Genomic DNA, 14,814 nt, shown 5'->3' with positions numbered 1-14,814 from the left:
TCATCATCATCATCATCATCATCATCATCATCATCATCATCATCATCATCATCATCATCATCATCATTTTTGTGTTGATGTTTTCTTTATGAAATCCCCTAATCTACTTTTGTCTGCAATTTTGAGAAGTGGCTGTGTGAGTGTTCTACTGCCCTACTTGTTTAACCTTCAGAAAATTGCAGCTTAAAAGAAAGAAATCCTCTGTGTTTCTCTCTGTGTGAATGCACGCATGCTTGTTCAAGTGTGTATGCTGCATATGAGGAAGAGGTGTGGCTTTACACTTAGGGCATGGGAGCTGGAATTGGAAACCTCTGCAGTCTAATCCTCACTGAGCTATCAACTTCTGTGACCCTGAAGAAGTTTATATGTAAACTACATGCAGAATAAAACCTCAAAGGGTTTCTATGAGGATTCATTAGAAAATGTTTACAAAGCATTCTATGCATGTAAAATGTGACATGATACTAATTTAGTATACAGTATATGTGAGTTTTCTTGATGCTGCTAGGGAAGCTTTCTTGTTGTTTTGTTGCACTGAGGAAAAGTTGATGAATTAGCATCACCTTCAATTGTAAATTAGGTGGAATGTCCATAAACTTGTCACATTTCTGTTCTGGATGATAAGTGGTGTCGCAAAGAGAATGTTTTAGGTTTGTTTATGGTCTGAGTCTGCATAGGGAAGTGTAAAACAGTAATGAGATGCTTTCTCACTGCCACAGTTTTTCCAAACTATGTGTACTGCTGATGTGAATATGGCTGCCACTCTTGCAAAGTGTTTCTTCCACCAATTATGCTTGTCAAAACATTGCTGTTTGGCACTGTGATGTCTCTGCTCCAAGCTTTGTATTGTCACAGTCCTCATGCTCTGAGCTGACCTTTTCCCACCCCCTCCCCCTTACCTTTCATCTATAGTCATCACTGGTAAGACAGAGAAAAAAATGTTTACATTGGCACAAAGAAAAGCAAGTTCAGCAGCACACATTTGGATTTTGAAATGTCATAACTGACACTTCTCTTGTGAGGTGTTTTAATTACTTATTTGCTGGGTACATACTGACAGTGTTGAGAGATGCAAGTGGTAAAAACTCTTATAGTATATATGGGAGTAAATTGCCTAAGTATCCTAAAGGCACCAGATTCTGTCTGATCTTGAAAGCTAAGCAGGGTCATCTCTGGTTAATACTTGGATGGGAGACCAACAACAAATAGCAGGTGCTGTAGGTTGTATTTCAGAGGAAGAAAACCCTATGAAATTAATGGGGTTGTCATAAGTCAGCAGGTGACCTGAAAGCATGCACATACTCTCTCTCTCTCTCTCTCTCTCTCTCTCTCTCTCACACACACACACACACACACACACAGAGAGAGATTGCCTGTAGTTGAACTTGTAAGAACTGACAATGAAAAGTAATTACCTTGAATCAGCCATTATGCCTAAATAGAGTTCAGTGTTAAAAACAAATTGAGCATTTGCTATTGCTTGAAAGATTATTGCTGCTTTCAGATATGTAGCTAATCACAAATTGTTATGTGCAATGTAAAAGTTGTTCTCTTGAATGTGTTGCAGGCCTCTTATAAAATTGTAGCACGAGAAGTGGAAATAGAGAAGGGACAGCTATGTGCCCTGTTTTTCATGGATCCTATCTTGACATTGACTGTAGTTGCTCTGTCTTTGTCTAGGGCACAGCTCTTAATTGTTATGGATGACCCCATTTTTTGGCTGTCTGCTTAGTTTAAATATCCTTCATTCACAGCACCATTCTCTAGATTTACAGAGGACAGATGCTTCTCCCATTTTCTTTCTGCTCTTAGTCAGAGAGCCTTTCCCCAGTTGCTGCAGTGCTAAAAAGTTACTAGTGTTGTTACTGCAGAATACACAAAGTATTTGATTGTTCCACAGTTCTTTATTTTCCTGCTTCCTTGATTGATCATTTCTCATGCTACCATCAGATGTTGACAACAGACAGTTACGTAACTGTTCATGCAACTCTGGTGATGTATAGGGATGCTTGGGTGATAACAGGGTAGAGATACCCATACTCTGTTCTTGATGGTCTCATTAAAACTGTTGTTGCCGTATATGTATGTGAGTGTATGTTTTTAAGTGATGTGTCCAGTGAACCAGTGATTATAGCTCTCTTGTTGTAGAATCACTATGCAGTTAAGTGAAAGACACCCCCATCCCAGTATAGTGTAAGGCTATTGTGCAGCTTCAACTGCCTTTCCCAGCCATAGCCTCAGTTGTAGGGGACATGTTTTTACATTATTTGAAGGAGGAGAATGAGAGGATTTAAATTCCAGGAAAATCCAGCTTCTTATTCTCTTTCCCCATAGGCTGAGCTTCCCCTGAGCTTAATTCTCAATCTCAGTTTACAGTTACCTAGCATCTTCATGGTCAGAGGCAGCAGGAAGGATCGGAAGTGTGCATGCTCAGGCTTTGTCCCATGCTGTTGTGAGGGGAGGGCAGTGCATCTGGTTTTTTAAATGAAACTAGGGGCTATTTTTTAAACAAGGAAATAAAATTTTGCATACCTCAGGAGAAATGTATTCCTGTCCTCTACCTTGGTGTGCTGTACCCTTGCATACAGAACACCAACTATACTAAAGAGGGTAATGTTGAGCAGGTCATATTCATTAATGAGTTGGAAAAAGGTTGCCTAAGCATTGCTAAGCCTGTGTGGAAAAGGGTACCTGCTGAAACCAGCAAAAACTCACATTTCCATCAACAGATAATTTACATGCCTTTACCATGTTTATATGGGACACATGCTATGAAATTGCACAAGGAATGAAAATGACTTGTAGATTGGAAGGAAAGTTAATAATGTGGAGGTTTGCTCTTTCATATACAGTATGTGTGCCACTTTACATTGTCATATTGTGTTACTTTGTATTGTCTTTTGTATTGTACAGTACTAGGGTAGGAGATAATTGAGTGAGGCTTAAATGAACTCTTCTTGGAACACAGAGAAGTTACTTTTACTAGTGTCTGTAACCCCCCCCCCCCCCCCCCCGGTGTAGTTCAAAAAAGGAGCATATCCATGCTCTGTTTTTACCAAGGAAAGAATTGTTGGCTTTTTAGTAGTGCCAGTTGTTCTGTGCCTTCAAGTCATTTTCAACGTAGGGTGATTCCAAAGTGAACCTGTCATGGGGTTTTCTTGGTAAGTTTCTTCAGAGGAGGTTTGCCATTGCCATCCTCTTGAGGCGGAAAGGGTGTGAGTTGCCCAAGGGTTTCCATGGCTGAACTGGGATTTGAACCCTGGTCTTCAGAATTATAATCCAACACTGAAACCACTACATCACGCTTGCTCACAAGTGCCTAATGGTATCCAATTCTTCTCAGCCTTCATAGTCTAGAAAGTGCAATTTCTAAGACATCCAAAGTCAGGAGTATGTTTGTTCTCTAATTTTCTTATGTTGTTGTTTTGGTGCTTTCTGGGAAGAGTTATTTTGTTGCCATTTTGATGAAATCTACTAGATACTGGCAGTAAAGATTATGGGGTTTTGTCTGGGTCTTGAACCCCTTTCAAATTCTTGTAAATTATAGAGTTTTGTTCCCCTGGTACTTTTTAGATATGATGGCTTTTAGTTTGGTTTGTATCTGAGAACATCCTTAGCACCATTCAGAATTGCAGTATTTTTGACTAGGAGTGGAATTTGCTTACCAATATAGTTTTATTGACACAAGCAGTAAAATGTGTTGCTGGGTCATTTTAGATTGTTGACTGCAGAGAGTTTTGGCTTTCAGTGCAAATTTATTTAAGCGAAACAGGGAAAATGTCTGTTTTTAAGACTGTGTTCACAAGAGCATATGCAAACATCATTAGGTACTTCTATAGGGGTTATTCAGGCAGTTACATTTGTGCATTTTTCTCATGCTTCTACATACCACTGTTTTTTCTCAGGAAAGTCTTGATCTAGAAAATCATATTTGACTGTTCCAGAATTTTTGGCTCTACTCTTTACAGTGGCAATTGCCATATTCACCCGAGTTGACAGATATCACTTAAGGAAGCTAAAGAATGTTTGTCATTTTTTTTACAAGCAAATAGTTCAAAAGTTAATACATTGCAGTGGTTTGGATTGGAAACCGTAGCCCTGCCCTTCCCCATAATAACTTGCTATGAGCATTGCAGTGATCAAAGATGAAGGCTTTTTAAGGATTTAAAGTGAATTTGTTATACTTTTATTAACATGGCCTAAGTGATGCTTTAAAGTACTTACCCATGCTGCTTAACCCAGAAAGGGTGTGCATGCATTAGTTGATCTCCCCCCCCCCAATTCTTGGCTGCATTAAGTCATCAAATTTTCTGATGGTCTGATTCCTAGCCTATTAAAACCCTATGAACAGGGACGTAGCCAGGATTTTGGGAAGGGGGGGGGGTCCAGGCTAAGTGGCACCGTTATAATGGGGCTTGGGTGCGGCGGCGCAGCAGCACACACCATTCATTTTTCTAATGGAAGGGGGGATCCGGACCCCAAGAACCCCCCTCCCCCCTTGGCTACGTCCCTGCTATGAAATTCATGGGATAAATTGACAGATGACTTGCAGGCAAACATATACTTCCATGTGTGGTTCCCTTCTTCTTTCTTTTTCCTTTTGAACCCAGTTTAATAGCACATTTATTTGTTTGTAATACCAGAATTTGTCATGACATCTCAATCATCAAATTGTAATTTTGAGTCTCATCCCAGGAAAAAGAAGAGTTATAAAATGAATAAATAATCTGAACAATCCTTCTGAATAAGGATTGCAATTTATTTCAGATGTCACATGTGCATGGCTCATCCTCAATCCTCTGCATCATTTTTTGGAGGAGGTGCTATCTTGTCAATAGGTAGGTTTTGTGCCTGTTGGAATAATGTATCACTTTTTGAGGCAAGGCACATACCTGCTTTCTCTGTTCTCAATGCAAAAAGAAAGTACTGTAAACCATGCTGAAAATGTTTGACTACTGTATTCCTCAATGCTTGACTGTCTAGCATCAGCAAATGCTGGATTGGCTGGCAAGTACGTATACCCTTTTGATATGGTGTCTCAGGATTTAATTTATTTCTAAAATATGTCATAGCTATATTGGGCCTTATATTCTCCCCACTTCCAACATCAAGCTTTGCCCATACTGTGCAATTTAGTAATATTGCTCAGATGCATGCGTGCATGCATGCATGCATTTTACAGTAGAGATTGATGTGGGCTTTCTTAGCTGATCTCCTTTGGTGTGTATGTATATCAATGTGCTCTAATTTGAAGAAGAGGATATGTTTTCTATATATGTCTGTGTACAAAGTTACGGGATATCTAGCTTGAAATTTCAGTTACGATAATGTTTTATGCCTGTTCAATGGATTCAAAGCCAGATTAACTCCCAATTAATCAGAAGATTAGAACTATTATCTGTACTCTGAGAGGTTTTGTTTGCAGAGAGGTTTTTAAATAACTTATTTTTCCCCATTCCAAAGTAGTCTAGTCCACTCTATCAGATCATTCAATGTAGACTTGGCTTCATTTTCTTTTTCTTTCTTTCTTTCTTTTTTTTTTAATCTTTATTAGGGTTTTCTATAATATATATTTAACATACAGCACATAAAAAACATGAGAAAGAAAAAAAACATACATACAAATATATAGATAAACATATTCATTTTCAATTACAGTACCTTGCCTTCCTGTGCATCATAGTTCCTATGACTTTATCTCTGTGTCTAGGTAGTATTGGAGACAGGGTGAGAAGAAAGTGGTTGGAGCAGTGGCATACAAGAGAGGAAGGCTGGGATGGATGATACTTTAGCTTCTGTCAACTGCATGCTTTTGTTCATATTAAATAGGCATTTATTTTTAAAATGTCCAATAATGAGTTCCTTACACAGCATATTTTACTGTGTGGAACTAAGTTCTGAAATAACTTTTTAGATAAGTTGGGGGGGGGGGGGGAGAGGAACTGCCCTATGTAAACTAAAGAATTAGGGATTAGGGTGAGTACAGAATAGTTGGAAAATCTTGATAAAGACCATTTTATAAAACAATTGCTAGTTTCAATCATTTTTGTACGGCATTTTACGGAACATGTTGAAATACAGTAGTCCAGAAAAGTGGCTTTATTCCCAGTTTATCAGAATGCTGAAATTATAATCTTGATCTCTTGACTGTATGTCATTATGTACAGCTTTGTTTCATTCCTTGTGGTTATAGTCATTTCAGATAAAGAATATGGATCATAAAAAATTATATGAAATTCTGCAGTGGCAAAGAAGACAAAGTGTAAGTTCTGTTGCAAATACTTGAGTAAACAACATTAATTATTCATATAAACATGTGACAAATTTGAAGCAACCCAGAGTGTCAATAGTTAAGGGGGATTTAAGAAGTCTAGCACTTTTAAAAATCAACTAAAAGCTGCCTTGAAGTGTATCTCTGTGATCATATTTGACATATCTAGGTCACATTTAACCTTCCATAATTGAAAGGTTTGCTAATTTCTTCATAAAATTTTGCAATGGGATTGGATTATTATTATTATTATTATTATTATTATTAACCTTTATTTATAAAGCGCTGTAAATTTACACAGCGCTGTACATATACAGTAATCTTTTTAATCAGACGGTTCCCTGCCCTCAGGCTTACAATCTAAAAGACACGACACAAAAGGAGAAGGGAGCAGAAGTGGGGAAGGGGATGAGGTCCAGCAGTTCTTCTCTACCTCCAAGGCCTGGACCAAGGCAGATGGACTGGAGGGAGGACTTGGCTTCTCGGAGCTAGCCTGCCTCTCTCTCCCTCAAGATGGTGGCTGAAGGGAGGGCTTTGTGTTTGTGTGACTGTTTTATCACAGATTAGATTCAACTTCAACTGTTAAATTTAGTATCTAGTAGGTTTAATTCTGAAAGTCTCTCTCTTATGTTGAAAGTCTTTTTTCCTATTCCTGTTCAACATTATTGGCAGAAAATATCAGCCACATGCTGTCAAAATGTTCAGAGTTTAGCTGTAGACATTCAGCCTTATTTCCAGTTGAGCTATGTAATTCAGATATATGTGATGTACTACAAAGAAACAGTTTTAGAATTGTTGAAAATTAGATGCCTATTAACTGAAATATTTATAAAATTATTCTGCTCTTTAGCAAATTGTTATTACCTTTGGATTGTGAAAAGTAAAACTGCCTGCTTTGCACTTCTTAGCAAAAGTTAGTTGCTACTAAAAATAAGCCTCCTTGGGCCAGAGGAGATGGGCAGGAAGAAGCGCCTCAGTCCTGCTTTTTCTCAAAGTGGGTTGAAACCCTGCTGCCTGCACAGCCCATGCCCAAGGCGCATGGTATGACTGCACAGCCACGCCACTGGGTATTTTTTTTGTTGCCTCCCACCATGCATACGCACCATCCTACAGACACAATGGCAGCAACTCCCAAGTATTCATTGGTGGCCTCTCATCCAAATATTAACCAGAGCTGCCCTTGCTTAGCTTTCAAGATCCGATAGGATCTGATTAGGCCCAGGATAGAAGGAAAAGCCTGGCCCAGGGAACTACAGGATGGTAAGGATGGGAAGAGCTCAGCTCCTCTAACCTTCATTATTTTTTAAAAAAAATATCCAGCTCTTCCCATTTTATCTGTGGAGAGGACTAACACGTGAATTATAAAAGTGGCTACCCTCAGTATCTAAGCTTGTATCTTTTAAACAATGCTTACCCTAATTATTGTTTGAAGTCTCCAAAAAGGAAAATAGAATGACTTGACATTTACATATTTGGTCATTTTAATAGTCAGCCAAATCATGCAGATACATTGATTCAGTTCTGAAGGAATGGGGTTTTCTGTAGTCAGTTGTCACAACTTTCATACTTTCAACTCACAGCCTGGCACCTTCCAGATGTATTCAGCTACAAACTGCATTGACCCCAACAATATTGTTATGCTGGTTGTAGGTGATAGGACCAGTAATCCAACTTGTTTTGAGGGTCTCACAAGCCTTCAAGCCCTTAAACATTCAAAATCCTCCCTTCTTCCTGAGTATAGTACTAAGCCTTTCCTTGTCTTTTTTTTTTAAATGTTCTTCCTGAAGGTTTACTTTGTAATGATGGGGTTGGTGGGATCTGAGCCTTTTCTTTTTGAGAGAGGAAGGCATTATGTACCTCAAGTGAAGGATGTCTGGTTCTGAGTGGTGTCTGGATGGGAGGTTGATTTCCTCAACTATTGTAAATTCAAGCACGGTCCATTTTTTATTCTCATAAACAAATGTAAGCCCGAATGCAGTTACAGTAGCTCGATACCACAGGCCAAAGTAGATGTGGCAACATTCATGCAGTATTTATATTAATTTCTTTTTAAAAGAAGTAAATAGTTGCTGTGGGATTGGTCCAGTATTAATTGTGTCCTTGGTGATAAGGATAGGTAGCTTTCGTCCTTTACTTCTTGTTTCATTCCTGACTTGGATTGGTTCCCCTTCTCTGATGTTTTCATTGGAAATAAAGAGAACACTCCATTCCCGGTGCATTTGGTGGATTCAGATCAGTTCTTGGTTGTACTTGGTTTTTACATTTAAAAAAAAAAAACCCTCAAACCCCACCATTTTGCATATTTGCTAATTGTGTGTCATATCTACTTTGACCTTGAGTCAAGTCAGTTAGCTTAATGTTTTGATTGTGATCTTTCTCCAGAAGATATTGCAAGTAAACTAGTCAGAAACATGTTTATTGTAATTATTTCCTTTCCCCCAATAACCAAGCTTTAACTAAGTTATGGTAAACTGCCATTATCCACTGTCCAGTGATCCTCGATTTCATTCCTTGGTAGTTATGTAGTGAAAAGTAGGAACTAGCTGTGAATCACAGTACTGTAGATAGGAGGAAAGACCTTATGATAAAAGAGCACATTTCAGGAGATTAGCAAAGAAGTCTTAGCAGTTTGGGGTTATGTTGGTTGATTTTTTGGGAAGTGGTTTTTTAAAAAAAATATTCTGTACATGGGAAATAAAAAAAAGAAAACGTTTAAACAACTTCATAAGACATTGGTTCAGAAAGAATAACCTGTTCAAAGAGGAAGATCAAGAACAGACAAATAGCTTTTGAAATGTATAATGCAAATAAACAAATTTCAAAGAGTAAAGTTAATAAGATACTTTGTAGCCAAAATGATTTTATTGAGTGGAAGAAAATTGCATAGCCTTTGGAGTTGGGAGCAGGGGCAGGAATAAGACGTTTTGGCATAGTTTCCAATCCCAGATAAGGTTACGATTTCACATCTGCCTGATGGTCAGCAGGGTTTTTGTGTGGTATGAATAATTTGTTTTATTTAGTTTTTTCTGTACCAACCGATCACAGAAATACAAATAGTTTTACTTGTCTTATATTGACCTTAAAGTTAAATACAGCTTGGAATGGAAAGCTATGATACCTTTAAACCTGATTGTATTTTCATATAATGTGTATTTCTCTGCCTAGGTTGCTTAGGAATGTACAGATCAATCCAGATTTTGTAGAGGTATATTCCTGCACTCTCCCTCACTTGCCAGTTTTGCCAGCTTATGTAAAATAGCACTAATGTTTGGGTTTCCTTCAGGAGAAGGGCAGAAATTTGTAGCAAAACATTATATGACATGGTTTGCAATTTATTACATCTTCTCATGTGTTCAATAATGTTTAGATAAGTCAAAGTGAATTGAAGAAGCAGGCGTAAAAAGGGGGGGAAAACACCTATCAGAAATATTTGGCAAACAACATTCTTGTCAGTGGGAAGGAATTTTTTAATAATAATATTATTTATTATTAAATATTAAATAATAATATTTAAAGAATTTTTTAAAATGCATGAATCCAGGGAACCTGCTGCTTGAACCAAAGGCATTTCTTCTTTCATTATGTGTATGGGCTGATTTTCCTCCACAGCTGGAATATACAGTTGCTCCTTTACCACCATTTATTATTTTTACTTTTAATCTCCCGCCCCCCAAAAATGTCTCCACATACACAAGGGGGGAGGGATTGTGCCATTGCCTTCTCTTCTTCTGGATCCAGGAGAGGCTTTTTTTAAAGTGAGAATCCAGGAGCTTTTTTGTTTCCTGGTTTCTCCTCACCTCTTAGAAGCTGCAGGAGGTCATTTTGAATAACATATGAAATATTCAGAATAGTTGTGGTGGTGGTGGTGGGAGAAGCTTGAGGGCCTGAGAAATGGCCTTGGGGGACTTCATTTGGCCTATGAGTTACTCTTTGCTTCCTCCTAGTTTACAGCAGTTGGAAGTGTAATTCTGGTACTGCAAAAAATGGTAACATCCCCTGCAGCAGTGGAAGTATACTTCTCTTATGCAGTTCAATTTTTGTATAAATATCAGCTTATTTACAAATACAGATTCTTATCAACCAATGCGTTGTTAACTGATTTCTGGCTTATCAGTTTGACATAAAATGAACATTGAAGTGAATGAAAGGTACATAGTTTGTGTTTGCTGTAGCAGTTGAGTGTGAACTACATTTTGGGTGCTGCCCTTATAAAGCTTATCACATATTAGATCAATATAGAAAGGACATGAAAACATTGTAGGAGTTCTCCTCCTCCAGTATTGCTGAGTGACTACCAGTGAAAAGAATTGCAGGCTAGCCAAATACTTTTCTGCCTGTCTCCCCTCCTCCCTGCAGTAGCTCCATGTGTTTACTGTAGAACTTGTACAGCTTTAGACTCAAATCACCTCATGCTATATTTATGCATTTCCCCCCTAAATGGATGAACTATGTGATGTAGTAGTCCTTGAAGTACTAAATCAGAAGTTGTATGATAATTTTGCCTAATTAACCACCTTTAAATGATCCTAATATTTTTCTTCAACACATTTTGTGTCTGGCAAGTTTCTACAGGGGAAAGGTGTGCAGGCATGTAGATAGGGTATGTGGTTTCTCAGGCCTTTGAACTAGGTAAGGAATGTTTCTCAAGATGGAAGAATGAATGGTTGGATGGTGCTTTTTGCCTCAGGGCCTGAAACTCACAAGAGGAATGTTATCATGTATTCAAAGCCTGTTTCACACAAGTCTTTGTCTGACAAGGTCTTGGATAGAGCCTTTGGTATTATCAAGCACTCTGCAGCAACAATAATAGCAAAAAGAGCTCCCTGAAGTGCTGTCATTCAGTAGTGATCTAGGAAAGAATGTGAACTATGTGCAAATTGTGATATGTGTGTTTTTCTTCTTTTCCCCTGTCAATATATGGTGACACTATGAATTTCATAGGGTTATCTTAAGCGAGGAATACTCAGAGGTGCTTTTGGCAGTTTCTTCCGCTGAAATAACTTACAATACAGTGGTACCCCGGGATACGAATGCGCCGGGTTACGAATTTTTCGGGATACGAAAAAATCCCATAGGGATTTATTGCTTCGGCTTACGAAGGTTTCTTCGGGTTACGAAAAAACCGCGGCGCTATTTTCCGCCACCGGAGGGCAGCAGAGAGCTATTTTTCCATTAGCGCCTATGGGAATTCGGCTTACGAAGGTATTTCGGGTTACGAAATTAACCGCGGAACGAATTAATTTCGTAACCCGGGGTACCACTGTACCTGGTATTTGTTGGCAGTCTCTCATCCAAGTACTAACCAGGGCTGACACTGCTTAGCTTCCAAGATCATATTACACTGTAAATCTATTTTGGTATGTATTTGTTTGTTTAATTTTTTAATATGAGGAGAGCCATTTAGAATTAAGCTGAACTTGGCTATGGCCTGTTACAGACTGCCAAAATAAAGCTGCTTCGGATCTCTTTGGAGTCATGCTATTTAAATGATACATGGGTCCTAAGAGTCTGGAGGTCGCGCCAAAGCCACACTCCATTCCTATGCACTGAGTGCAGCTTTGGTGCAGTTTCCAGATTCTTAGGATGCATGCATCATTTAAACAGCATACCTCCAAAGAGACCCGAAGCAGCTTTATTTTGGCAGTCTGTAACAGGCCTGTGTGATCAAGATTAGATAATTCTGCTTCTGGTATTTCAGTTGGTAGTGGCCATCAGTAATCACAGTGGCAGTTATTCCATTTTCAGCTGTCCTGTTGAATTATCCATTTAGCCAAGTGCAATCCTATTCTTTAGCATAACATCCTATATTAGCAGAGAAAAGGAAGTGGGGAATGATAATTCCCTATTTTTCAGGCATGGAAATAATAGTTACACACTCTAAGGCAGGTGTGGGAATTATGCAGCGCTCCAGGTGTTGTTGGACTACCCAGCAGCCCTAGCCAGTGGTGGGTGATGTTGGAAGTATGGAGGACCATTTTATTCCTACCCCTGCTCTAAAGCATGAAAGAACTGTTATTAATGTTGTCATTCAAATCTGATAACATGCATGCAGCAAAAAAGATGTGACCCTTCTAGTGGATGGAGCTGTAATGGTAGTGGAAGAGGGGGACGAGAGTCCATCTGTTGCTTGCCTTCCTGTCCACCTTCCCATGCCATCTGCCTCTACTTGGAGTGTGTGGTTGTTTAAGGCTGATGGAGTTGGAACCTTCCCATCAATGTGGTTTAAGCTGTGCCTTTATTTTAGTGCACCATAACAACTCTGAGGAATGGTTTCTGACATCTGTTCTCTAAACTGTTGATATTAATACTATCCCTGATTAAATTTTAATTGGCCATATCCATAATATAAAGCCAAAGAGGGTTCTGTAACTGTCTAATTATACTAATACCCTTTGATGTACCATGTCTTTTAAAAAATGCTCTTGAAAAAGGATAGGGCCTCAAATTCTTTTTTTTTTTTTTTAAAAAGTGTTTTCTCAATTGTTTCATTTGCTGAGTGCAATCGTTTCATTTGCTGGGCTTTATTCTGCTTCTGAAGTTTTCTTGTGACTACTTGTTTCTTACTGATTTACATCATAGCAGTTGAACTTTGAGGGTAGAAGTGTGAGTGGTAGTGGTATACATTTTACTTACACGCATCTTATCTGAATGTCTCCTAAGATTAAGCGATAAAAGAGACCGGCCCTTTGCGCTGGCTTGGGGGCAGTGTCAAAGCGCAACATTTGGATGCTGCACACTGATGCCGCCCTGAAGCTGCCATCATGCCGCACGTCCAACCACATGGGGGGTCTTGGCGGTGCTCCGGAGGCACAGCATTTACATGCCTCATGCTGCAGGATCACCACAAAGCGAGTGTGGCACTGGAAAATCTGGCTTTCAGCCGGCTCAAAAAAGAAAGGCAATTTTCAGCTTCTTTTTCTGCTGGCAAAAAGCCAGGTTGGGGCTGCAATGTGCAGTTGCCATGCCTCCCATCCTGCGTTCAAAGGGGTGGTGTCAAGTTGCACCTTCAGGGCCATCTGTTTTGGCCCTAAGTCTCTTAAAACTGTTGATTGTCTGTGGATGATGGGTTTGGCCACACCACAGTATGTCTACTTCAACTGCACTGAAGTCAGCAGAATTTGCTATGTACAGGACTGTAATCTGTGTGCTTTTTAAGAATGTTCAGCAGCGTAATGGATTAATCTACAGATACACTATGGTTTTCATGTGTCTGTTGTTTTCATTATCAGTCCTGTTCATATGTTATTATGCTATTATTTCTTAGATTGTATGCCCTGGACAGGTTTACTTTATCTATTTTATTGTTTGTATGTACAGCGCTGTGTAAATCTACAGTGCTATATAAATAAAGCATAATAATAATAATAACAACAATAATAACAATCTTGAAAACATCACCTTGTAACCATTCAAGGTGTTTTCAGCCATGTCCACTACTTCCTTTGGTTATTCGTGGATCACTGGGCTTTCTTTCTTTCTTTGTGGGAAAGAAAGCACAGTCTACTGCCTACAGGTTAAAAACAAGCAAACTGGCAGCTGTTTGTAGGACCACATATCCTAGGACGAAAGAAAAATCTTTTACTAGACTTGTTGACTCTCTTTCATTTCACTTAAGCACATCCAAAATGGATTTCATTAGCTATCAACCAAGGATAACTGTTTGTGTAAATGGGCCTAACTCAATAATGTAAGATGTAAAATGAAATTCAGTACAAGTTCAGCTAAACTAGGAAGCAACCTTTTTATCTACAGTCTAGCTGTAAATGCTGTGCCCACTGGGACAGAGTGGCTCAACTATTTACTTTGAGTATCCTTACTTTGAGAAACTTTCTTCCCTTTTCTTTCCAATTCTGGGTATGGCAAGGAAAGGCACCTGTTTGAATTGCAAGAGAAGTAGAATGGCACTGGAGTATGGTTTGTCACTTCAGGAAGATTGGCATTTCCTGAGAATTGGATTGTGGTCATCAAATTACTTGTAAGCTTCAAATTACTTGATGCCATTCCTTGAATAATATTATGGCAGTGTAAGTGGTCAGAGAATTGCAACAGCTGTATGAGAGGTTATTATTGAACTGGATTGGCAGAGTTTAGTATCATTCATTTTAAGGACATTGGGGTTGTGTTTTTAATTGGTGAAGAAATACCTATAACAGGAAAGTATATATCTTTAATTGCAGAGCTATATCCTTAATGGTCTCCATGCATTTATTGAAATGGAATCTTGGTAAGAAGACTCAAAGATTATAGGTTCAATTTGCTTTGATTGTGAACATATAAAACTGGTTTTTAATACATACATTTAGGATATATACTTTCAACTTCTTGATAGGTTGAATGTAATAGGATAAAGCAAATTAATTTATAGTGAGAGTTTTCTTCCACCTTATGTGACTCTGGCTGTGTCAACTATTTTGGCACCTTCTAATCTCTCTATGTCACTCTATGACAGGATTCCCCTAAGTTCATTCTGCCTTAGCAAGTGAAGGTCACATAGCACACTCTTCCTTTCATTTGCCATCTGGCAGTTTATTATTAGCAGTTCA

General features: G+C 38.7%; 1 protein-coding gene across 4 annotated transcripts in view; it reads left to right on the top strand.

Moving 5' to 3' along the window:
* Positions 1–14,814, top strand: part of IRS1 (insulin receptor substrate 1) — a 109,768-nt gene that overhangs the window by 5,883 nt on the left and 89,071 nt on the right. The window lies entirely within an intron of this gene.

Source organism: Sceloporus undulatus, chromosome 3 (assembly GCF_019175285.1).
Source record: "Sceloporus undulatus isolate JIND9_A2432 ecotype Alabama chromosome 3, SceUnd_v1.1, whole genome shotgun sequence".
Lineage (NCBI taxonomy): Eukaryota > Metazoa > Chordata > Lepidosauria > Squamata > Phrynosomatidae > Sceloporus > Sceloporus undulatus.
This window is presented reverse-complemented; position numbering and strand designations above follow the sequence as displayed.